At 38.3% G+C, this 23,914-nt stretch overlaps 1 protein-coding gene across 5 annotated transcripts in view; it reads left to right on the plus strand.

Annotated features, from left to right (window-relative positions):
- fhod3b (formin homology 2 domain containing 3b) overlaps positions 1–23,914 on the plus strand; it is a 177,958-nt gene that overhangs the window by 73,002 nt on the left and 81,042 nt on the right. The window contains exon 1 of one of the 5 annotated variants that reach the window (XM_079625112.1): positions 6,157–6,382. The exons of the other annotated variants lie outside the window; for them this stretch is intronic. The gene's annotated coding sequence lies outside the window, so the exon portion shown is untranslated. Of the gene's footprint in view, positions 1–6,156; positions 6,383–23,914 lie in introns of those variants that run through there. 5 annotated transcript variants of the gene reach the window in all.

Raw genomic sequence — 23,914 nt, forward strand, 5'->3', positions numbered from 1 at the left:
CCAGCTCGACATGGAGTTCCTCAGGGTTCAGTGTTGGGCCCAACTCTTTTTAGCATACATGTATGTATGCTTCCACTTGGACAGATTATTAGGAAATATAGGCCTTGGGTGTCACTGCTATGCTAATGATACTAAAATTCACACCACTAGCCATCCCTGATGTCAGCTACACATTTGCTGGTTTGAGTGTGCCTAGAAGAAATCAGAATTTGGATGCAGCATAATTACCTGAAACTGAATTACTCCAAAACTGAACTTATGCTGATTGATACGATAGCAGCTATACTCTGAAGATTGATCACATTCGTTTGGTTGTCGAATCCAATATGGTACTTCCCACTTCACCGGTATTGGAATTTTGGTGTAATTTTGGATCTTCAGCTAACATTTGATGCACATATCAAAAATTAGATAGCACAAGTGTATACAGGTATGTGATCTCATTAGTCCATATACTTTGTCACATTCTCTCCGTTCTGCTAACACTCTTTTTTTTTTCTTCATCAGCCTTCATGTAAACTTAAGACCATGGGGGAATGACCCTTTTTTTATTCAAAGCCCCCAAGTTACAGAATGCTCTTTCCTTCACTAACAGAAATGCTCTGTAACATTTTAAAAAGTTGATTAAGGCACTTTTATTGAAGGTTGTTTTTAACTATTTTAGCACTTTTATCCTTGTTGCTTATTGGTTTTCTTTTGCCTGTTTTTGCTGTAACGCTTTAAGTGTAAGAAAGCGCATTATAAATACAAATATATGGCTTAAGAGCTAGTCTGACCATCTAGCAGTTAGCCAATGGATGTGTTGGATAAGTGTATGAATGGTTTTAATGCAACTTTAAGTGGAAAAAAAAATGCAGGTGGCCTCATAAAGCACTCAGACTAGTCTTATAAGACATCTCATCGTCATTTATTTCATTTGAATCAGAAAAATAAGACTGATTAACGGCTAGTTGGTCAGACTAGTTCTTAAGACATAGAGATTAACATAGAGGTTTATGCAACTGGCAGATGACTAACTGTTCAGCAGGAGAGTGCATGTTTACATGTTATATTGACTTACCAACATACTAGACAACCTCTTTCACATTATTTGACACTCACCGTGGTGGTCATGATATTGGGCTGATGGTGATATTTAATCTGCCTATCCCAGTCTGTGAGTTTTGCGGCCAACCAGGGCGGAGAGGGGCGGTTTGTTTTGGAATAGAAGGCTGCGGCGAGGAGGTGGGAAGGGCAGAACCGCCGCAGGACGGCTCGCCCTGTTTCCTCTCACGTTTGGCACTTTTATGAGAGAGAATTCCTGCCCTGAGATTCAGGCGATTTACAGTGGATTGTGCGATGGTGGGGTGCACGCTCGGGAAGATCTGTCTTCATAAACGTAGACATTAGTGACTGCTGCGTCTGCTCCTCATCCTTAGATCAGTAACCAAAGCTCAAGCCAGAGACTCACTTCTGCCATCATAATGGATGCCTCTGGTATTCTCCTTGTGTGGCGCGGAAGGAGGAATTTCACAGCACCTTTGTTTTGCTCATAAATCTCTGCAGTGAAACAATACTCTCTGTGGTCAGCGTGTGCTAATCATCATCCATCTCTCTTCCGCTCTAGCTTTATGTTGCGATTATCCTCAGAAAAAAAGCTGAGCTCTTAGGGAGGTCGTAATGATTCTTCAGTGCTCCGTAAACGTACAGAAACTTGTAACAGGCAGTGGTTCTTGAAGCTCATCTTTCCCCACTTTAACACTGTTGTGTGTCATCTCCTGTAGCTAATGATATTCTTTACAGACCTCTCCATTTGCACTTATATGCTGTTGACATGTCTGTTGAAAGTCAGGTAATACTTTCCACAGCAAAGGCATTTTATATCTTCCTTTTAAACGCATGCATTTTCATCACCACTTATGTTCTTGTTTGCCCTCCATGTCAAGTCAGTTAAAACTGAGATTTACTGTACTGTAGTTAAAGAAATCCTGAAACTCCTTACTCATCAAATCAGTTTGTGGCTTTTAGTACATTTAAGTCATGTTGTACTCAAATATATATAATATATATATATATATATATTATTATTACTTTCAGTCTTCACCATTACAATTAATTAAGCGTAGCTTCAGTTTTGGCAGGTCACGTTAGTCAAGCTTGCATCAGCTGACACTCAGGCTCAGCTGATCCATCTCTACCTATAGGAATACGACGCCTATCACTGTATACATATATAAGCTTCTTCAGTATTATCAACAGCTATCGCGTTTCTCAGGAGCTAATTACCCTCCTCCATCCCCAGCTCCTCCTCTCGTCAGTCAGGATTTGGCATTCTGATTCCCCTTGAATCAGAATAAATTCTAGAATTATGTTGTACTTTAGATTCTTGAATTAATGATATCTGCAATACATTCAGGTTGGTTCTGTTCAGTTTACCCCAAGTAAAAGTTTATCGCTGCTCTCCCTGCTCTTATGTATGCTAGGCTGCATGGATGCGCAGGGAGTTCTTGCCCAGAACAGGACCATACCACCAATCCAATATGCAATTGCCAATCGTATTTGACGATAGTGGTCCTGACAGAACTTCAGTCTTCAGTTTCACATGACCCTTTAGAAATCGTTGTAATATGCTTATTTTGCTGGTCAAGCATTTCTTATTATTATCAATGTTTAACAATTGTGCTGCTTAATATTTTTGTGGAAACCGTGAAGATCCTTCTTTTATACTTCGATGAATAGAATGTTCAATAGAACATCCTTGATTTGAAATAGAAAGTCTTAACTGACAACTTTGATCAATTTAGTGCATCCTTGCTGGATGAAAGCATTAATTTCTTTTAAAAAAAAAATCTTGACGACATCAAACTTTTAAACGGTTGTGCTAGTGTTTATAAATTTAGTTTGCTACACTGAAAACTACTAAAAATGACCAATATTTATTGGGAATTAGGTTGGCAGCTGCAGATTACAGACAAATTCACAATAAAATACATCTAATAAACTAGAAACATATTCATTTATATAACAACGTCGAAAACGGTGACAAACGGCTGCATTTAACTAAATATTTTGCTACCAAAAAGACTAAATGCTGCACAGGGACTTCTGTGGAGCCACTCAAATGAATCACATTTGTAATGGGTTTATTTATATAAAGCGTCCAAACAAACCAATTCATTAAAATGAATCAGACTTGAAATGAATCAGACGTAAAGTCTAATCTCTTGTCAGTTTGTCACGTCTGGTTAGAACACAGTGTTACACAAGATCGACATCCTGTTAGTATGAATAGCACACTGACCAATCAGTGGCCTCAAACTTTAAAGCTAGTGTTAGAATTTGAAGCAGGAAGAACATATTTATCAGCCAATGGTTGCCCTTCTATGGTCCTTATTGATCATAAATTGTATCCCAGTATAATAATTTACTTGTTTTTAGCTTGTTCAAAGAAAGTCCACCTAAATTATATGATGGAAGAAAGAAAATAACAGAATTTTCAGTATGATCTATATGTTTGTGAGCATATTCAGCAAAAGGTCTCCTTTAAATTCTCAGAATAGTTCAGTAAAGCATTAGGCTTATTCCAAGTCCTATTCTAAATATAAAGGTAATGATATCTCAAAGAGGATACAATGTTTCGGTCATAGAGGTTAGCATTAAGGCTAGATTGTTTTTGTTGAGAAAACGTTTCCCTTGGGACCTGTTCATGAGAGGAGCGGACCAAGGAAAGTACACAGTGATTTGTTTTCATTTGTTTGACTGAGATGACTACTAATTAGGTATCTCTTGCCATCTGAGGTCAGTTCTTACCAAGCTATGCTGAGAAATTCACTTTGTTATTGAAAGATCTACCCGGAAACTTTATGTTGGAAGGACATCACTGGGATGGGAGAGAAGGGAAAGGCCAAAGCCGACACGAAGAAGTCCCTCTTGAGTAAACAGGAGCATCGGAATTAATCAAAGAGTCTTTTTTTTTTTCTTTACATACTTGTGAAATTGGTTTGGAACACTTTACCAATTCTCATTTGAGAGTTTACATGCATGGGAGAAAAACAGATTTCCGAAAGTGCTGAACACACAGATTTGGAGATTTGTTTTTTCTATCACTCGTCATAAACACATATGTATGTGGAATGCTGTTTTCCCACAGCCTGTTCATGTATTTGTACATGAGGACAGAAACAGCAAAAGAAAACATCTACTTTGATTTACTATTAGTTAATTAATCGTCTTAGGTTGGATCAACTTGTTTTGCTTTATTTATTTACTAAGGTTTAATTAATTTTATTATGTTGGTTTAATTTAAAATAAGAACCATGTAACTGTAATATTTCCTGAATAAAACAAACTAAATATAACTTACCATATAATTCAAAGCAACCATTCCACGAGGTCGCCTTAGATAAATTATTAAAACAATATATTATAATGTGTTTGTTTGTAGTTAAATTGACACCTGACACCTTTAAAAAAAAATTTTTATTCAAATAACATACATTTATTTTCTTTAAACTTAAAAGTACAAATGCTTCATACAGTTTAAAGGCAAGACTCATCAAAAATGACAATTTTATTAATTTACTCACTCTCATGTCGTTCCAAACATTTCTTCTGCGAGATACAAAAGACGACAGTGTGAAGACGGTTTCAACTGTTTTTGTTCATACAGTGAAAGTCAGTGGGGTCCAAAACAACATCGGTCCCCAATATGCGCTCAAACCTGCAACTTTTTAATTTCCAGATCTTTAACCATTTAACCAGAGCAGTCTGAAAAAAAAGAGAGAAAAGAGAATATGCGAATCATCTTGTTAAGCCATGTACACATGTACAGTAACAGGGCTTTAATGGATGCTCTTCATCACCGCTGGTCTGGTGGTTTGGGTTTGGAGATCTCTCCTTTAATCAAATAAGCCCAGAGAAGCAGATCTGTACTGGGACACTGATGCAGACCTCAGCCCTCTCAAGTCAGCTGGGTCGAAACCTTCTCTTCTCATCTCAGTGCCTTTTGTCCCTCTATATGAAAACAATCTCCTCATCCATTAGCACTTCAGGATCTTACTGTGATTTGACAAAGTGAGCTTCCAGATTTTACTGCCGTTTAAAGACAGAAAGAATAGTGTGCTGCAGGAATGAGTACTAAAACTTGGAAACAGGTTTCGCACATTATTTGTCTTTGAAGTAAATTATTATTATATATATTTTTTAATGGGCTGAAATAAGGGTGGTGGTTAACACAAGCTCAATATATTTTTCTAAGACATAAATCAGTAATGATTGAGAACTTGTGATATTTTCAAGCTTTAATGAGTCTTGAAAAAGGCAGTTTCTAACAAATATCTAAACGGGACTACAGAGGCTATAGGGGACATTAAACGTCACCATGCTGAACTGGAAAACTCATCCGTTTTTTACAGTCTTCTTGTGTTTATTCTCATGCTCTAAAATTTTCCCAACTTGTAGATTCTAAATAAAGTTTGAAAGAGTTTTCGGAAGCTTAGTGGTGGTGAGATTGAAGTCATGCTATTGTGGTGTAGTTCGCTTATGGCCTAACTTTAGCCAGTAGAAAAATCCTCTTTTTTTCCAAGATAACCTATGTGGTGCTAACTTTCCGGTTGGCCTACAAAAAAATGCAAATTTCTAACCCCATGCATGCAACCTCATTAGTGACTAATTTAAAACATTCTACTGTACATTGGTCAAAATAGCTCTCCTCGCACAAGGTGACTCTATTTCAGTTTTTTTTTATGCTAAAAAAGTGTTGCTATGATAAAAGCACAATACCTTTCTAATCAGTATCTTTCTGTAATGAATGAAATGTAAGTTTATATTTATAATCAGCATTTATCTGTCTTTGTCCTCCATCTTAGATCATCTCTGTGAAAATAAGCTTCTTAGTGAAAGATTTTCTCTTATGAATTCTGAAAGGAATTCTTGGTCTAAAAACTGATGTTATGCATATCTTGAGCTGAGGAGGATATTGTTTTAAGTCTAAAGATAATCTCGGGGTTAGGGAAGAAATTTCTTTTAGGCAAGAGAACATTTCTTTGGTAGATGAATGGGCTTTAGGTAGGATCCTTTCCTGTTTTCTAGGTTATTTTTTCTCAACTTTATCCATCATGATTACATTCATTCCTTTCCACTGTTTTCCCATCAGCCCACCCCTCTCTTTCTCTCTTTGAGGGCGGTTATTGTGCAGGAGTCTCGTACTGTCGTTTCACAGCCGCTTTGCAGCATATCACAACAAGTGCAGTCTGAGAATGTTCTAATACAGTAGACTTGTTTAGATTTTCTCTCTCTCTCCGCCCATTGTTTCTGGAGTCCTGCTTTTTCAACGTACTGATTGCAGAGAATCTTTAGCGGGATATTGCTGGCAGAAACATAAACCTCGTGGCAAACGGGTTTGGTAAGTTTGTTTTTTCTTTATACACATGAAAAAATCAGTGAATAAGCCTAACAGTATTTGCAGGCTTCAGTGATAAACATCATAGATCTATGATGTTTATTTTGTATCTTTGTAATCTTCGCATTATTCTGTTGTGTTACTGTAGGTATATATTTATATATTAGGGCTGGGCATTAACACAAATTTCACGAATTGTTTTCAATTCACAAGCTTTTTTATAAAATTTTGTTTCGATATCGATTCATTGGGGCCTATCAGGTACAGTACATGGCAAATATCCTCAAGGTAAAGAATATCCCTCAACTAAAGCTGTAAACTATACAAGTATCCCCAGTTGGTATATTACTATGATATTTAAGGTTACGATTGACTGATTTGTGTAGGCTACTTTTCAATTACACATAAGGAAGTATTTTTTACAATAATAATGTTATAATAATAATTTATAATGATATTTATTTTTTTATCTATTTTTTTAAATGTAAACTTTTAAATGGCGGCTGTCATAAAAAAAAACACGACGGATTTATTCAAAAATACATTACATATTGAAGGTTAAGTAAAAATACAGTGAATATGCAGTATAGCCTATTTAGCTAAATGCTACTCTGTTGAGTTAATTGTTCTGATTATTGATTTTATTTATTATTTGAACTTATTGAATTTCATGTAATGACATGGATTTTAGTAAGTATACTCTATCTATCAACATACCTTCCGATTCATGTTTATTTCGTGCTATAGTAAAACGGAAGAAGATGATCAGTTCACTTGTGCTCACTTGTGCCGCTAGAACTGTCGTGCCACATTAAATAGCGCCAAAAGGGTATTTATTGTTTGAATTTCATAATAAAATGCACAGAATCGAATGCATAAACATGTTAAACAGTAATGCAGAATAGACAGCTCCATAGACAGCTATACACAACTGACACTTTGATGCTTTAAAAAGTTTATAAAGAGATAATAAAACGTGATAGTGTCTTCAGAAAATTTGGACTAAACCACTTAATTCGTGGATTAGTTTTACAATCTCTTTATGAACTTTTCGAAGCGTCAAAGTGGTAGTAGCTGTCCATGGATGGACAGAAAGCTCTCAGGTTTCATTTGTGTTCCAAAGAGTAACGAAAGTCTTAAAGGACAAGTTCGGTATTTTACACTTAAAGCCCTATTTACAGATCGTATCTGATGAAATAGAACGGTTAAGTTTAAAATTTGGACACATGTTCCAGTCCCGAGAATTTTGGGTTTATTTCGCTTCCCCCCCACCCCCACACAATGGTTGTCTATGGCCACTGGAAGATTCCTTCCTAAAACACATTAAACTTTCGTTTACAAAGACGTGAAACTCACCGAGTGGTCAGGGGTATTCACTGATACGGGCCCAAAAAAAAACGCTGAAAAAGATGCATTCCAACAGGTTTTATCGTAGTGTTTGTCCAACTCCATTGATTGTATTGAATGTGCTGTGTGAGGTACGATATTCCTCCGCCGCTTCTTCTTCTGCTTCTTCTGTGTATTAAATGAAATGCCAGCGGTTTGCTTGCAATCGGCAAAGGTGCATTATCGCCACCAACTGGTGTCTATTATTCAAGCTCTCAACGGAAGAATCTGGGTGTGACGCGTTTGGCAAAATAGGTCCACAAACGCTAAATAAAACTAAAATTCTCGGGACAGGAGCATGTGTCCAAATTTTAATCTTAACCGTTCTATTTCATCAGATACGATCTGTAAACAGGGCTTTAAGTGTAAAATACCGAACTTGTCCTTTAAGGGTTTGGAACAACATGAAGGTGAGTAATTAATGACAGAATTACAATTTTTGGGTGAACTAACCCTTTAAAAGCTGTATTATTTGACATGGTGTGGGTCGCCCTCAAGGTGGCAGCCTTGATAATGTCACATGACTAGACAAGAACTACTCATTATTTAACCAGCATTCCCACCTGATTGAACCTTCCCATGAGAGTTGTTCTCAGTTGTGTTGATGCAAGAGTGTGAGGGCTTCAGACGCAATACAGACTGGCATACTGCATGTGAATCTGTTCCAAATGGGCAAACTATCTTCAGGGAGACAAAGGCCCTTTGAGTGGCTGGGGTAAGTCACTTTGCCAAGAGTGGATTATGTCCATTTTAGTGACATCACAAAACAAAGCAGCCTGTTCCGCAAGCAAAGCTGCTCTGAATGGCACCGTTATCAGCACCTCAATATGCAGTTTGGCTCAGACCAGGGGGCTTCAGGTTCCCTGATGATCGCTGTAACACCTTCTTTGCTGTATTTATTTTGTCAATGAGGAAATTGTTTACTCTTGTTTATAGCAACGTTTTTTTTGGCTTAATTGGCTGTCAGAAACTTGTAAAGGCCTTTGGCATTATTATATGCCAGTTGGCTGCATGTATCGCTAATAAAACCACCTCTTTTCAAATAGCTCTGAATGGGACTGATAAAATAATAGCTTGAATGCATTGGGAGTTGGTTATCTAAGCTGTGGGTGGGATGGCGATCGAGATCATGTCACATGAAGTTTTAGAAGCCAATAGATTATCTCACCTCAGTGACTCCCAAAAGACATGTAGCCTCAGTGGAGGGATTGATGAGGTGTTTATACAACTTTTTTATTTATTTATTTATTTATATATAAATGACAGCTCGTGTGCCATGACTTTTTGGAGTACAGTTATCCAAAAGTATATTTCATGTATTTAGAGCAAAAAAATTGTATAAAAAATAAATAAAAATTTCATGTATTTAGAGCCCTTTAAAATTTAAAGGGCGTTCTTTTAAAGAACGCCATTTAAAAAACTCTTCATAATAACTGCAAAGTGCAAAAGTGTTAAATATTTACTTGTATTGGATTTTTTCATTATTTAATTTGATTTTAAATACAGTATATTCTTTATATATTTATTTGTAATGCATGATTGTATTAATATGTATACTTAATTTTTTTTATTTTATTTAAATTTATTTATACTTAATAATACTGTTTGAGCGTGTGGGGTCGTCAAGATTTTTTTTTTTATGTTTTTGAAAGAAGACTCTTATGCTCACCAAGGCAGCAATCAAAAATACAGTAAAAACAGCAATATTGTGAAATATTATTACAAATGAAAACAACTGTCAGGGCAAAGCTTAATTTTCAGCATAATTTCTCCAGTAGTCAGAGTCACATGATCCTTCAGAAATAATTTGATATGCTGATTTGCCGATTAAACCACTTGATTCATATGGATTCATTTTATGACTTCTTTATTTGGACTTTTTGGGATCTTCTAAATGTTTTGATCCCAGGTTTCATTAAAATAGCTTCATTTGTGTTTTGAAGATCAACCAAAAGTCTTAAGTCTTATTAATTCCTTAAACTGACCCCAAACATCTGAACAGTTTATACTGAGTATAGTTTACCATATTTATTTATATGCCCCCGGTTTCACAGACAAGGCTTTAAGCCTAGTCTCAGACTAAAATGTTTTAACTGAAAGCAACTTGCACGGATATATCTACAAATATGTCAGTGCCATTATTTTGTCTCAAGATGCACATCAGTAATGTTTTATTCTAAGGCACATTTATAAAGTCCATTGAAATGCCTTAATTGAACTAAGGTCTAATCCTGGCTTAATCTATGCCCTGTTTGTGAAACCAGGCCTTGGAGTGTTTGTAGCCACAACATATTCTGGGTTAAATCAGATTGCTTATGTCATGTATTCAGAGTCTGCTTCAGTAAGTTGGCTCCCTGTGCTGCTCTTCTAACCCTCACAGCAGAGCATGTTGTCAACAGCGTCTCACCTCCTCGCTGGCTTACCACATCAACAACCTGAGCTCAAATGTCCACTGATATCACAAAGCAGGTCAAACAAACCAAGCAACTGCACTGAAAAATTTGCTGCTTGATCAATTTATGTTGAACACTTTGAATTTAATTTCTCGGGGTGCAATCCATTTAAACTGGTAAAACAGAAGTTTACTTAATCCGTTTGCATCAAAGGCTTCATGAATAATGTCTGTTGGCATTAATGTAGCGTAGCTAAAACCGGGTATGGGGATTTCCAGTTCCCAGCATGCTTTGCATGGGCCTGGATGGGGAAAGTAAACGTTGAAATTAAGTTTTATTTTTGTGTGTTTGCGATGTTGGGATTTAGAGTTTCTGTTATGTTGGAGTTTTGGGGGTTACCATTGTGGTGAAGAGTTGAGCTTGTGCTTGGGCTGATGACAGGTTAATGTACTTGAAGATAATGCTTGAGCTCTGAGTAATTATTGTGCACTACCATTCATTTAAAGTAAGATTTAACATGCAAATATGCACTGTTGCTGTAGCTTATACAGTGCGTGCAGAGTTACAAGGCACGCTGATTTTCTGATCATATGTTTTTTTCCAGGCACATTTTACCAATTCCAAACCACATTAATGTTAACTACTATTAATTTAGTGTTTAATCATTTATAAGTGATATATAATTTTTCATGAAGGCTGGAAATGAAAAACGCCTTAATTCAGGTGTGTTTTATTAGGCACGTTTTCTTTTACAGCTAAAATAAGCCAAAAAAAGAGATTTAACTTAAAATTGTCAAAAATGAGTAAATGCCCATGAGAAGGATGCAGTACTAATGCAATACTAGAAATTGCAGTTAAGGCATGACCATTGGACAGTGAAATGCTCATTGGGTCAGCAGCGTCAGAGAAAAACAGGTAGAGAAGAAAAGACATATGTAAACTGGTGAAGAATTAAGTGTGAAACCATCAGGAACCCTTTAGTCTCCAGCGCCACCATTTTCCAGAACTGCAACCTACCTGGAGTCTTTAGAAGTGCAAGGTGTCAGGATCTCAGAGATTTAGGCTAGGTGAAGAATCCTAAAAAATGACCCCCACTTAATAAGAATCACAAGCTGAAGTGTATAGTAAAATACATGAAGATAAATTTTTTTATAGGCTTTATAGACAGACCGATTGGGAGTGACCCTTGAAGCACCAGCACCACATCCTCTTGTACCACTGTTTGAAGAGTTCATCTTCCAGAATCTGGCAGTAAGTTTTGGGAGTTCAGTTTAAGTCTATCTCTGCAAAACGGACTTCAGGGTAGGAAATGGACTAAAAATGAACTCCCAAAACTTACTGCCAGATTATTTTGTGAAGCAACTAGTTCTTTCCAGATATCTTTGTTTTCTCAGCCTACTTAAACTGGTACCTATTTCTCAACAGAGGGATAAAAACCTGTGCATCCCGATTCCCGACATCCAATCAGATTGGAGCTGCATCTCTTAGGATTTTATCGGCATTAGACGGTTTATGTACATATGGACTCCATACTGATACTCCATAGAAATGTTGGGTTTGACTGCGCAATCTCTTCAAAAAGAGACATTTCCAACCCGATAGACGTTAGCATTTGGACATACTTTTGGAATGCTGCTAATATACGGTTATTACTGCCTTGTCCCTCTGCAATCCGTATGATCCTTCGTTTCCTCATTTGTGACAGATTTATTTTGAATCTTGCTTGATTTGCTGCATGGTTGTAAATCCAGCCTGGGAACTGGAAAGGCAGTTAGTCATGTGTGCCCGTGTGTCCTCACAGGCCTTTCAGCTGCGCTGGCTGAAGGACTCTGTAGTATTGATGGTCCCCTTGCTGTGTGTCAGGACGGGCCCGCAGCCAATCCCAGGGCTTTGTCTCGAGACAGATGCTTCTTTCGTTGACGGACATGCTTATTTATTAACAAATAGATGCTCCGGAAAAAAGCTCTCTTCTGTGGGCCTTATGTCTGGCAGGCGTCGGAGTTCCAGCAGTTCCGAGGATGTTGAAAATGAGCAATTTTAACTAGTTTGGAAGAAAAAATAATGCTCTGAATTATTTTGCTTTGATTACCAATATTAATTATTTGGGGCGGGAATCTTTAGATACCTTACGATCCCATCTGATTCTGATTCTGGGAATGTGATTCTAAAAAACTAAATTCTTGATCTACATTATATATATTATACAGTATATGCAGTATACATATATTATATTTTTTCCTCTCATAATTATTGTTGTTTTATTATTTCTGTTGACATTATAGACAGCATTAGGTCTAATAGGCTTTATTCACACCAATTTAGAAATATATTGAAACTTTATTACTTAATTATTTGGACAGGAATGTTATTCCAGGACCAATGAAAGTTGTTGAAGAATTGATTCAGAATTGGTTTTTCTACCCCATAATTATCAACTTTTTGTTGCATTTAATGTATTTAGAGAAGGTGTTTAGTGGCGTTGAGTGGATATGTATTATATATAGGAAGGAACTCTATATTTTTTAGACCGTCGTCACCCTGACGCTTTCTTTTGTCCACAGATCTCTCTTCTTCTTCACACTATTCGATTTCTGGATACGTGTTTTATTTCTGACAGGTGGAAGTTCTCTCGCCGACTGAATGAGAGCAGGGAACTCTGGGAGTTTTTGTGGTTACTGCACGTGCTCAGCTGCGTACGTCCGTTCGCGGTCTTCACATGTGTCTTTGTTTATTCCTCTGCGGATTCCCAATGGAAACGCGGACCCTCCCATGGCCTGAGTTGCAGATGTACCCTGTTTATGACTGTGTTTGATCCTAGAGTCCCATCTTAAAGGATCTGCATTCTTGCTCAAAACCCCTGCCCAGATTACAGAGTTACTGTCCTGTATTGTTCTGTGTAAAACAGAGACTCAGTAGTGTGATTTATGGCAGGACTGCTTTTGATGATGGGTTGGGTTGAGTGAAAAAACAATGCAAAAGATGTTTTTGATCAGTGGTTGACTTGTGAAACCATACAGAATAATGAATGAATTGGACTTTTCCTGCCTTGTGTAGTTCAGATCTGTGTCTGTGAACAGGAGATGCTGGATGAATCAGAGAATCCTGCAGTTGGAATGCATTATCTCGGGTTGAGAGGTTATGTGTATGCGGACACAATGTGGGTCTCTTATAGGAGGTCTGGATGGATAAACTGTATTTCCTCAAATAGCTTGATCTATTGAAAGAGTATTGTATGGTTAGCTGGTCAATTTAATGCGTCATCAGAACCCAAATGCAACCTAAAGGGATTTATTTTGCTATAATGACCAGCTGACTGTACAAAACATCACAGCTTACCAATTAAAACAATATGCTACCATTCAAAAAGTTTGGGTCAGTACTTTTTTTAAAATAAATTAATATTGTCCGAGGGACTCGAGACCAGTGTGTGGCGCCGGTGTTGCTCATTAACACGTGCAGTTGTGTAATATAGATCAATAATTATTACATGTGATAGGGCTGTACCCAATTGTTTTGGGGTGTTAGCACTGGTGTTAAGGACCTGGAAAAAAATTTTGTTAGCACAAATCAAAATGTATTAGTGCACAGAAATAAATATCTTGAATTGCGTTGTTTTCATTTTGACCTAAAAGTATATTTCAATTTAATTGAGATTTGGAGATATTTGTAAACGAAAATGTAGATTCTTGCTTAGTGAACTTTGTGCATTCGCACGAGAACCAATAAAAACATTAATTTCGTTTTCAGTAGCATGAAATATATATATATATTATTATATATATATATATATTTTTTTTTTTTGCCATAATGATTTTTAATAGCAAATTTGAGCAAAATTGTCACTGCACAGCCTTAGATGTGTTACAGCCATTTTAATATTGTTCAGAGAGAGCAACACTGGTTGAAATGGCAGTGTCAGTGGATCTGTTCAAAGGATCTTTGAAGCTTATCAAAAGTATTTTCCTCTTGGATGAACTTATGTTCCATTATGACATCTTCTAGGAAAAAGAAGTAATCGGTGCATGAGCGAAAGTTCCAGATAAGTCCCCCAGAAATTGTAGACCTATATTTTTGTTCAGATCTGCAGCGTTTTGACAATTACGTACTGGAAAACTGGAGTAAACTTTTGGATGATTCTTCAGTATCACCAGGTGTCTTAAATACACTACTCTCTTAGTGTGTGTGTGTGTGTGTGTGTGTGTCTGTGTGTGTGCGCGTGCGTGCGTGCGTGTATAAAATCCCCATCTGTTTTCCGATACAAATCATGGCATGTGTGTATCTCCATTTTGGCCAATTTCCTGGTGTTGTGCTAGCTTATAATTCGTTCCTTTAAACTCTGAGAAACCACCATGTTGCAGTTCACATTCAGTGACAGAAATCTGTCTCGCAAAGTTTTTAAACACGCCTGATCAAAAGAGAGACAGAGAGACAAAAACAGGTTGATGTTACTGTAACAGCTCGCCGATCCAAACTCAGGGCCTCTCCATGATTAATCTTCATTTCGTGGCTGCGAGCACCTGCTTTTTTGGGGACAGCGGCGCTTTACGAGACTCCAGCTATGAAAATAAGTGCATGCAGGAGTAGGCCATGCACCGCAGGGCTTTGAAATGCAATTAAGTACTTTCAGCATCTGTTAGTGCAACAAGAGCACTACAGCTTTTGAGGACGACTGAGGAGCTGCCAAAGGTTCTTACTGACTGGCCGCGGTCCAGACGTTTGATGCAGAATCCTCTGGATCTGTTGTTCTTGAATGACACTCTTAAACATGCACTCAAAATAAAGTCTATCCTGTGCATGGGCTTCCATATCCTGGAACATGTCTACAGGGTAGGTTCTGCATAATGTTTATACACGCTTTGCCTCTCGTTGCATCTGTGGGTCAACGTGTCACACATTAGGGCAATTTTTTTGAGGGCCCAGAGATTGCAAGGCCTAGTCGTTTGGCGAAATGTGAAATAAATTGTGCCAATATGTATGGTCACATACATTACTGCTCAAAACTTTGTGGCTGGTAAGATTTTTCTTTTGCCTTCAAAGAATGCTTTGCTCCAAAAATGCAGTGAAAATAGTAATATTGTGAAATATTATTACTCTTTAATGGGGTGGTAAAATGCCATTTTCACATGATGTAAAATAAATCTCTGATGTCCCCAGTGTGTGTGTGTGTGTGTGTGTGTGTGTGTGTGTGTGTGTGTGTGTGTGTGTGTGTGTGTGTGTGTGTGAGAAGTTTCAGCACAAAATACCCCACAGATATTTTAGCATGTTAAAGTTGTCACTTTTTGAGGGTTTGCAAAAAGCACCGTTTTGTGCCTGGCCCTTTAAATGCAAATGAGCTGCTGCAGAGGGCGGGGTTTCAAGAGCTCGTGTGTATTAGCAGCTGCGATTACCTCAGGCCGACACACTATGACAGAATCTGTTCTGCCTTTAATGTTAAAACAGTGTCAGACAAAGATGGAGCGACTCAAGAAGAAGTGACAACATGTAGAATGCAACAGGACGTCTCTGAATGGTTAGTTGATGAATTTATGTTGCTGATGTGGAGTTAACTATCTTCAATTAGCATATTCTGTCATGGTAATCTGTAAATCGCTCATATAGGAACTGTTGTGAGATGCACACAGAGTGACTTTCTATTGCATGTGAAAAGATGGATGCTATTTGAGCTGACTCCCAAATGTACTCTTATACAACAACTTTTCCTCTTCTCAACATGGACTGGGTTTTCCCGGGGGCGGAGCTTATGTACATTTTAGGCTTGCTGATGTCACTAAACCCGGAGGAATGTCGTGTGGTCCCTACCAGCCGTTTGTTGTAGTCCTTTTCTTTAAAAGCAAATATCTTCCTTTGCTTTGAACTTTGCAGATGTTGTTTATGCTCAAACAGCAACATTTCACTCTAACTAAAGTTAGAAAAATGAAATCATACTTTACCACCCCTTTAAAATAACTGTTAATTTTCTCAAGTTATGACCAAATTTCAGTTTGTTTCTCAAACAGAGCTATTGTTTGGCTTTAGAGGACTTGGAATATAGTGCATTACTTCATTTAAGGATACGTTTATGGTGCTTTTTTGTCATTTTTGAAGCTCAGGAGCTCCAGTCTCCAGGACCGTACCTCAACACATATTTTAATAGGTGGAATCCGGTGGATGTTGTCCCTTTTATCACACGCAGCTTCGTATTTGACCTAGTAGCAATTACCTACAATACACTGTGCTTTCTCCCCCCCCTTTTTAAAGCATCTTTCAAATGATTCAGTAGAAAAGCATAGAGGTAGAACTTTCACAATATATGCAATCTATTGACTCACAAATAATGGGTGTCTCAGATTTCTTGAGAGACAATGGTAAGTTGTAGTAGAGGGATTTAAACAGTCTGATGGGAACCTTGCAAACGAGCACGATTCCAAGGTAAGATATCAGAACAGTGAAAGGTGATCAGCTCAGGCTTATTCAGCAGGGGTTTCGTGTTCCACAGTCCTCGCTGGCATAGAAAGAGAAAACTTTTGTACAGAAGTGCAGTTGAGTCAGCATGTATCAGCATGGTGCATTTGTGTGTAACTGCATCCTACAGCTGAATCCTTCCAGTGTCTGTTGGCCATAAAACAAAACAGGCCTTTCAGATTCCAAAGCGAAAATTGGATTCTATACCAAATTCACAAGTGAGCTTTGTTTATTGGAACGAGACACTTTGGGATGTTGAAGGCCATATTTAAAATACTATTGCCCGGTTTCACAGACAAGGCTTGACTAAAATGCATGTTTGAGCTGTCTTAACTGAAAGCAACTTGCACTGACATATCTTAAAATATGTCAAATTAGTTATTAGAATGTAGTAATTGTTAGTATGTAATATTATGTAATTGTATATAATTACATAAATTACTGAATCAGCATCTCAATGATGTCTGTCTTGGAATTAAGCAAATTTTGCAATAGGAAGCTTCTTAAAGCTTAAACTTGAGTCATTACTAGTCTCAGCCTCAGATGTCATTCAGTCTGATGCATATAGCATAGAAAATTAGAAACCCTTCAGCAATTTATAAGTCGTCATCTGATTGGTTGAATTCTCCAGGATTTCCATCTGGAAACAAAGCCGTTGTGATGGCAAACCCCCTCATCGAAAAGAAAGCCGCTGTGTTTACAACGCTTATGAGGATCAACTAAACGCTGGATTTTCAAAAGTATGTGAAGTATGTAAAGTTTGAGGCAAAGACTCTTTCAAATATGTCCAAGAGTTTTACACGTGGCACTATTATTGTAAGGACATTGACGGTACATTGTCACGCCCCTAAACATGACGCTGAACAAAACAAACTGTAAATGGTTGTTTTATATGTCAGTCAGCTGTCCAATGAAAGCTGCGATGCAGTCAGTCTGAAGGTCTGGCTACACGAGACTATGTCATTACTGACTGTGTGTGGAAGTTATGACATTGAGTGAATTACCTCAGAAATCATTGCCTAATATCTGAATTAAATATGCGTTTATGATAAGTAATTGTATATACTAGATTATTAGATATTATACAAATAGAAGTTAAACATTTTAAATTAGGCAAACTGTGTGATGAAGAGGCTTGAAAACTCAAAACGACACTCGTGCTGAATGCAAAAAAAAAGCCTTTACACACAGTGAACATTTTTTTTTTTTTTTTTTTACAAATCCTCAGATTCCACCCAGTATGCCAGCACATGACTCCTAATTGCTTGCATTTTTCTTAATGTGGTTTCAAGTCTTTTTATCCACCCCATTTTAAATGTTTTATGAGTTGTTTTCAAATTCACGCTTTATTTAAATTCAGGCGTGGTGGCGTTTTTATCGTGAATCCTTCACAAAGCCTTCTGTTCCCAGTCAAAATTTTCCCATAAAAAAGAGAGCCTTTCTTGTCAGCCTCTGTTGTTAAAAAATGATGGACTGAAGGACCTTTGTCTCAATTAATACCTATTTTCTCTTGTTTTCTGGGAGGAAGAGCATGACCTCTGGGGTAGGTGATGGCACAAAGCTTGTGGAAGCCATGGCCGATTGTGCTGTTCTCTGCATGTGTGGCCCAAGCTTGGCTAAAACTAATCAAACGCCAAGAACCAGACTTCCATCTGGCTCTCATCAAAGCGCACCATTCATCTGAACAAACTTCAAGTGGCAGGAACAAATTAATTAAAAAGTTGCAGGGCTTCCATGCACGCTGCGTCGAAGAGCTGGCAAGCCAACGTCGGATGCACATGCACACACAAATGATCCCTTTAAAATCCATTCGCACACACATTCACACGCATAGCCGTTTAATTCCCTTGCTGCCCCACCCAGTAAATCCTCTCCAGTTTTGGTTTCCACTGCTTTTGAGTGATCTCATCATTACCTGCATTTTTGCCTAATGTTTCCCACCTGTCTGTATTTATCTGCGTTCTCCGACCTATCACCCACTCCATGTTTGGACCGACTGAGAGGATGAAAGCAGAGAAGCCTGTCAGGCCATAAAGCGGCATGTTACGAGCCCACACTCATGTTGGGGAAGTTTTCACTGTAATTACTCCTGTTTTCTCTCCATAAATGAAGAACAGAGCGGAGGAGGTGGAGGGGGAGAAAACAAGTGCAGGTGGTCTGAAGAGACTTGTGTCCATTTTGTCTTGCGACAGGTCTTCTGTCTGTAATGTATATATTGTGATGTGTAATTGAATGGCATGCAGGGACTTGGTTCTATGTATCGGTTTTTTGATTGGATTGAAGCAGATCTGAATGCAAGCTTGAGGTCGAATTTAAGGAAGACAACATGATTCAATTACTCAGCATACATCACCAGAGAAAAGTCTGCCGCCGAGTCCTTATCTTTTGGAAGTGCATGCAAAGTGGATTTGTTTTCATAGCTCAGAAAACAGCGTCTTTTCGGCATGTCGACAACACAAATCAAACTCTTCCAGGCCTCAGCTCAGCAGTGTTTGAGGGCGGGGCAAAGTAGACATTGTTCGTGGGCAGCCAATGAAAACCATAGGCTGGCATTATGCAAATGTGTTACAAACCTTTGTAGGTTCAAGTAAGGAAGTAAGACTGGAATTACTGATGCATGGCAGTTCAGAATCGGTTATTTCTTTTGAGAGACAATAACTCCAATTATTGTGCACTTTGCAGACCTTTGAAAGGTACATTTCAAATTTAAAGTTATTCACCCCAGAATCCTTTGCTGTCAAGCTTCAAAAAGGACGCTAAAGCACAATTAAAGTATCATTAAATTGATCCATATGACTCAAACGCTTTATCCCAAGTCTTAAATTGACAACACAAACTTAAATTGATGACATTATTCTCTGATAATCGTGCCTTCCATTGACTGTAACTGTTCACTGAGTCCATAAGAACCAAATCAGTCTTGAATAAAACATGCAAATCATTTGTTGAATTATTGATTTAATCAGTCAAACTTGTTGTGAGAACAAGACCAGTAGATTCATTGAAATGATCTGGCTCAAAGTAATGATACTTTTACAACCTGTTACCAAAGTTTTAACAAGTTCTGACAATGGAAGTGAGCATTTTCATCAATATATGAAGACATCACTCATGTATGTGTGTGATTGTGTGTATTTCAGGTTTTCCCATTCAGATCTCACTGTATTGCTTCCCAGCAACCCTTACGGCAACTGAGAGGCATCAAAATTACAGCTCACACTTTTATTGCTGGATAATTGTTATTATTATCATCAGACGGAGACATTCACACGCCGTTTTAGAGACATGACCTTATACTGTACCTCAGAAAGTACGTAAAATGGTGTAAAAATGCAAATGCTGATTCATGTTTTCATCCTTGTATTCTCCCAGTTGAGCTTTTATAAGGGCCACTGAAGGGCAGCAGGTGCCATTGGTATGATAATATTTAAACTGCATGCCTCAGGTGACGCATAACCCTCACACACTTTCACTCTTAAAGGGATAGTTCACCCCAAAATGAAAATTGTCATCTTTTGCTCAGCCTCATGTAGTTCCAAACCTGTTTTACAATCTTTCTTCTGTGTAATAAAAATCAACATATTACAGTTTATGCCTATACTGTGTATATCAATGGGGTTCAAAAAGCAACAATGATCCCCATTGGCATAATTATCAAAGGTAATATTTAGACCCATTCCTTTTTTATTTAATTTTTTACAATATTTTATTTAATGTTTTACATTTTATTTTACATTTTACAATATTTTAATGTGTCCAAATACTTTTTAAGAGCACGGTATATACACTATAAACATTTACATCTCTTTCCGTCTCTTACTCTGTCTCTGACCCCCCCCCCCCATCTCTCTCTCTCTCTCTCTCTCTCTCTCTCTCTCTCTCTCTCTCTCTCTCTCCCTCCCTCTCTCTCCATTATTATTATTTTTCGTCCTGAACGTGATGAGACAGAGGACAGTACTGCGGGCACTTATCCCTGCCAGCTGGTATGGAACTAATCAGAGCTGAAATATTTCTCATTAAAGGAGGGCCTCACTCTCCCTGTGTGTGTGTGTGTGTGTGTGTGTGTGTGTGTGTGTGTGTGTGTGTGTGTGTGTGTGTGTGTGTGTGTGTGTGTGTGTGTGTGTGTGTGTGTGTGTGTGTGTGTGTGTGTGTGTGTGTGTGTGTGTGTGTGTGTGTGTGTGTGTGTGTGTGTGTGTGTGTGTGTGCTGATATGCATGGCTTTATGACAGGCAGGAATAACTCTGTGACAGGTTTATTGGAAAAAGTCTGTGTGGGGCTGAATTACAGTAGACTGTCTAAACCAAGTGTGCGGCACAAGTCCCTCGAACTCTTCGATTGCCCATAGATGGCTGCATGCAGAATAGGTCATAAACCCGCCATCTCCATGTAATCTAAAGCTTCTCTGTGCAAAGTAGTTACTGAAGCACTAACAGACTTCAGGAGAAGATTTGAACTTCACCTTTAATTTCTACTTTTCCACATTTCACACCGATATAATGAGTTGTTCTGCAGTAAATGGACTGCATTTGTACATTGATCGACGGCGGTGTCAGCCATGCAAGGCTGCCATCCAGCTCGTCGGGAGCAGCTGGGGTTAGGTGTCTTGCTCATGGACACCTTGACACTTGGTCAGGTGCAACCGGGGATAGAACCACCAACCTTCCGGTTTGTAGACAGCCTACATGAACCACTGAGCCACTGCCGCCCAGTAAACTGTGCTAACTGATTCTGTGGGAGTGTGATACCTTCACTAAGACTCTGTCAGCGCCATATTGGGACATTGGCGGCTTCACTTTTTTACAAGAGAGTGAAGGTGTCGTCCATCTTTTTTTACAGCCTATGGTCTAACCTTCATATACAGAGATCATGAAAGCACAGGAACAAGATTGATACACACACACACACACACACACACACACACACACACACACACACACACACACACACACACACACACACACACACACACACACACACACACACACACACACACACACACACACCTACCTATTCCAAAAGAAAGATTCGTTGCACGATACAGCAAGATTTGTGTCTTGCTGGTGGTTTTATGACTATGTCTGTCACTGTGTGATCTTTATGATCATCATCACATTCATGAGACTCATCCAGAGACCGCAGAGAGGAACTGGAGATTAGCTGAATCAGCGCGTGTCTGATTGCGGATCGCTGAAGCTCATTCTCTCTGACTCCGTTGTGCCGTGTGGCAGTAAGGGGGTCTGTCAGAAATGACCCCACGCTCACCCTCCTCTTCATTACCCTTCATCCTCCAGTGATCACAGAGCTCCTCTGCCAGCCTGCCAGTTTACTGGCTCAAAGCTGGAGGACGGGGGTCTGGGATGAGTGTAATGTGGTGTAGGGGAGGAATTATGGGTAATGTGAGAGACAATGATTATGCCAGTAGTATGGTGAGATAATAAAACAAGAATGTACAAGTTTAGTCTGATTCCTAAATGTATGACTCTAATCAGTTGGTTTTTTTAGTGAATCAAAAACATACAGTGTGACCAATGTAGCCTGATTCCTGAATGAATTACTCTTATGAGCCAAATATTTTTTTAGCGAATCAAAAATATACAGCGTGGCCATTCTATAACCTGATTCCTAAACAAATTATTCTTATAAGCCGGTTCTCTTTAGTGAATAAAAAATTATAAATACAGCATGACCCATTTAGCCAGATTCATAAATTAATGAACATACAGCGTGACCAATCAAGCCTGATTCATATACAGATGAATCTTACGAGCTGGTTCTCTTTAGTGAGTCCAAAACATGCAGCATGACCATTTAGCCTGATTCCTAAGCGAATGACTCTTATGAGTGGTTCTTTAAGTGAATCATATAACAGTCTGAATCCTAAACTGATTACTTTTATTTAACTTTTTTTTTTGTTATTTTTTGGGGGTGGAATATTTTCTGAGCATCCAACAGCAGGGTATTACCGGGTCATACTAATATCAGCCAAACCCATGACTCTTTTAGCAATTCATAAACAAATCACTGTTTTGGGACAGTTCTTTTAATGAATCGTTCAAAAAGACTTGACTCACAAGTTAACGGCATGAGTCAGTCTTAACAAATTATTCCATCAGAGTGGGTGGAGGTTTTCCCTCTTGCAAAATAATACATTATGTAGAAAACATTGATGGGTAGCAGATTTTAAACTGATGTAGCAGAATAAGCAATCTATTTTCAGTAGACTTGGAAATACTAGCGTTGTTGAAATCCAGTTTGGTGAATCAGAGGTAAAGAAAGAAAAAGGCTGACTTCTCAGTACAGAACACTCTGAATGAATGGGAAAATGATTCATGAAAAAAGAGAGAAAGTGAGGGCCAAATATGGAAGTCCCTGAGTAAAGGTTGCTGTCCTTTCTGTCTGGTCTCCTCTATTCCAGCAGGATCAGAGGAATGCTGGAGAGGAAGAGATTGAGGGAAGGATGAATGGAGGCTTTAGCTGATGGTTTTAAGGTTCTTGGCAGCAGGAGATAGAGGAGCTTTGGAGTCCAAATTTGTTTGAACAGAATGTGCTTTTATAGTTATTTGTGTTGATTCTGAGAATCATTTTACAAGGCATGTTGTTAAATGTGAGGAAAAGAACATATTACCTGCAGATGCTGTTAGAAAAATGATTTGTTAAGGCTTACAGCTTGAAAGTCCACTTGTTAACGAAGAGTTAAATATTGTAATACATCTTATTTTCTTTCTTTTTGTATACTTTCTCCTTTCCAACCTAATGTTTAGAAACTACAAGTACGCCTTTCAAACATTTTTGGTTCCCTGAAAGTCTATGTTTCCATCAAAAGTTGCGAATATAATATATATATATATCCCGCCATCCTCAACTGCCTAATGTTAACAAATGAAATGTATAAGATGTATATAGGGGTGTTGATGGACTCAATCTACTCCCATCTATGTTTTGATAATCGTTCTTAATCTGATCCGGGCGAAGTCTGGGAATTTGGCGCAAAATACCTGTAATAAAAATGGAAGTTGCTGTAATAGAAGCCACTGTGGCTCTTTTCACTGTGTACTCATTTACTGTATAGTCGCTATAGGCGCTTTTCCACTACACAGTACCAGCTCGCCTCGCCTCGCCGCGACTTTGTTTGGTTTTCCACTGTGTAAAAGTTGTACCTGTAACTGCTTCCAGATACTTTTTTTCGTATCACCTTCGGCGAGGTTCTGAGCGAGCTGAGGCGAGCTGAGGTCGATACTAAAATGTGACGTGAAAACACGGAAGACTGCTGATTGGTCAGAAAGAATCGTCACTATTCACTGCGTCATCATTGCAC

Source organism: Phoxinus phoxinus (assembly GCF_949152265.1).
Source record: "Phoxinus phoxinus genome assembly, chromosome: 10".
Classification (NCBI taxonomy): domain Eukaryota; kingdom Metazoa; phylum Chordata; class Actinopteri; order Cypriniformes; family Leuciscidae; genus Phoxinus; species Phoxinus phoxinus.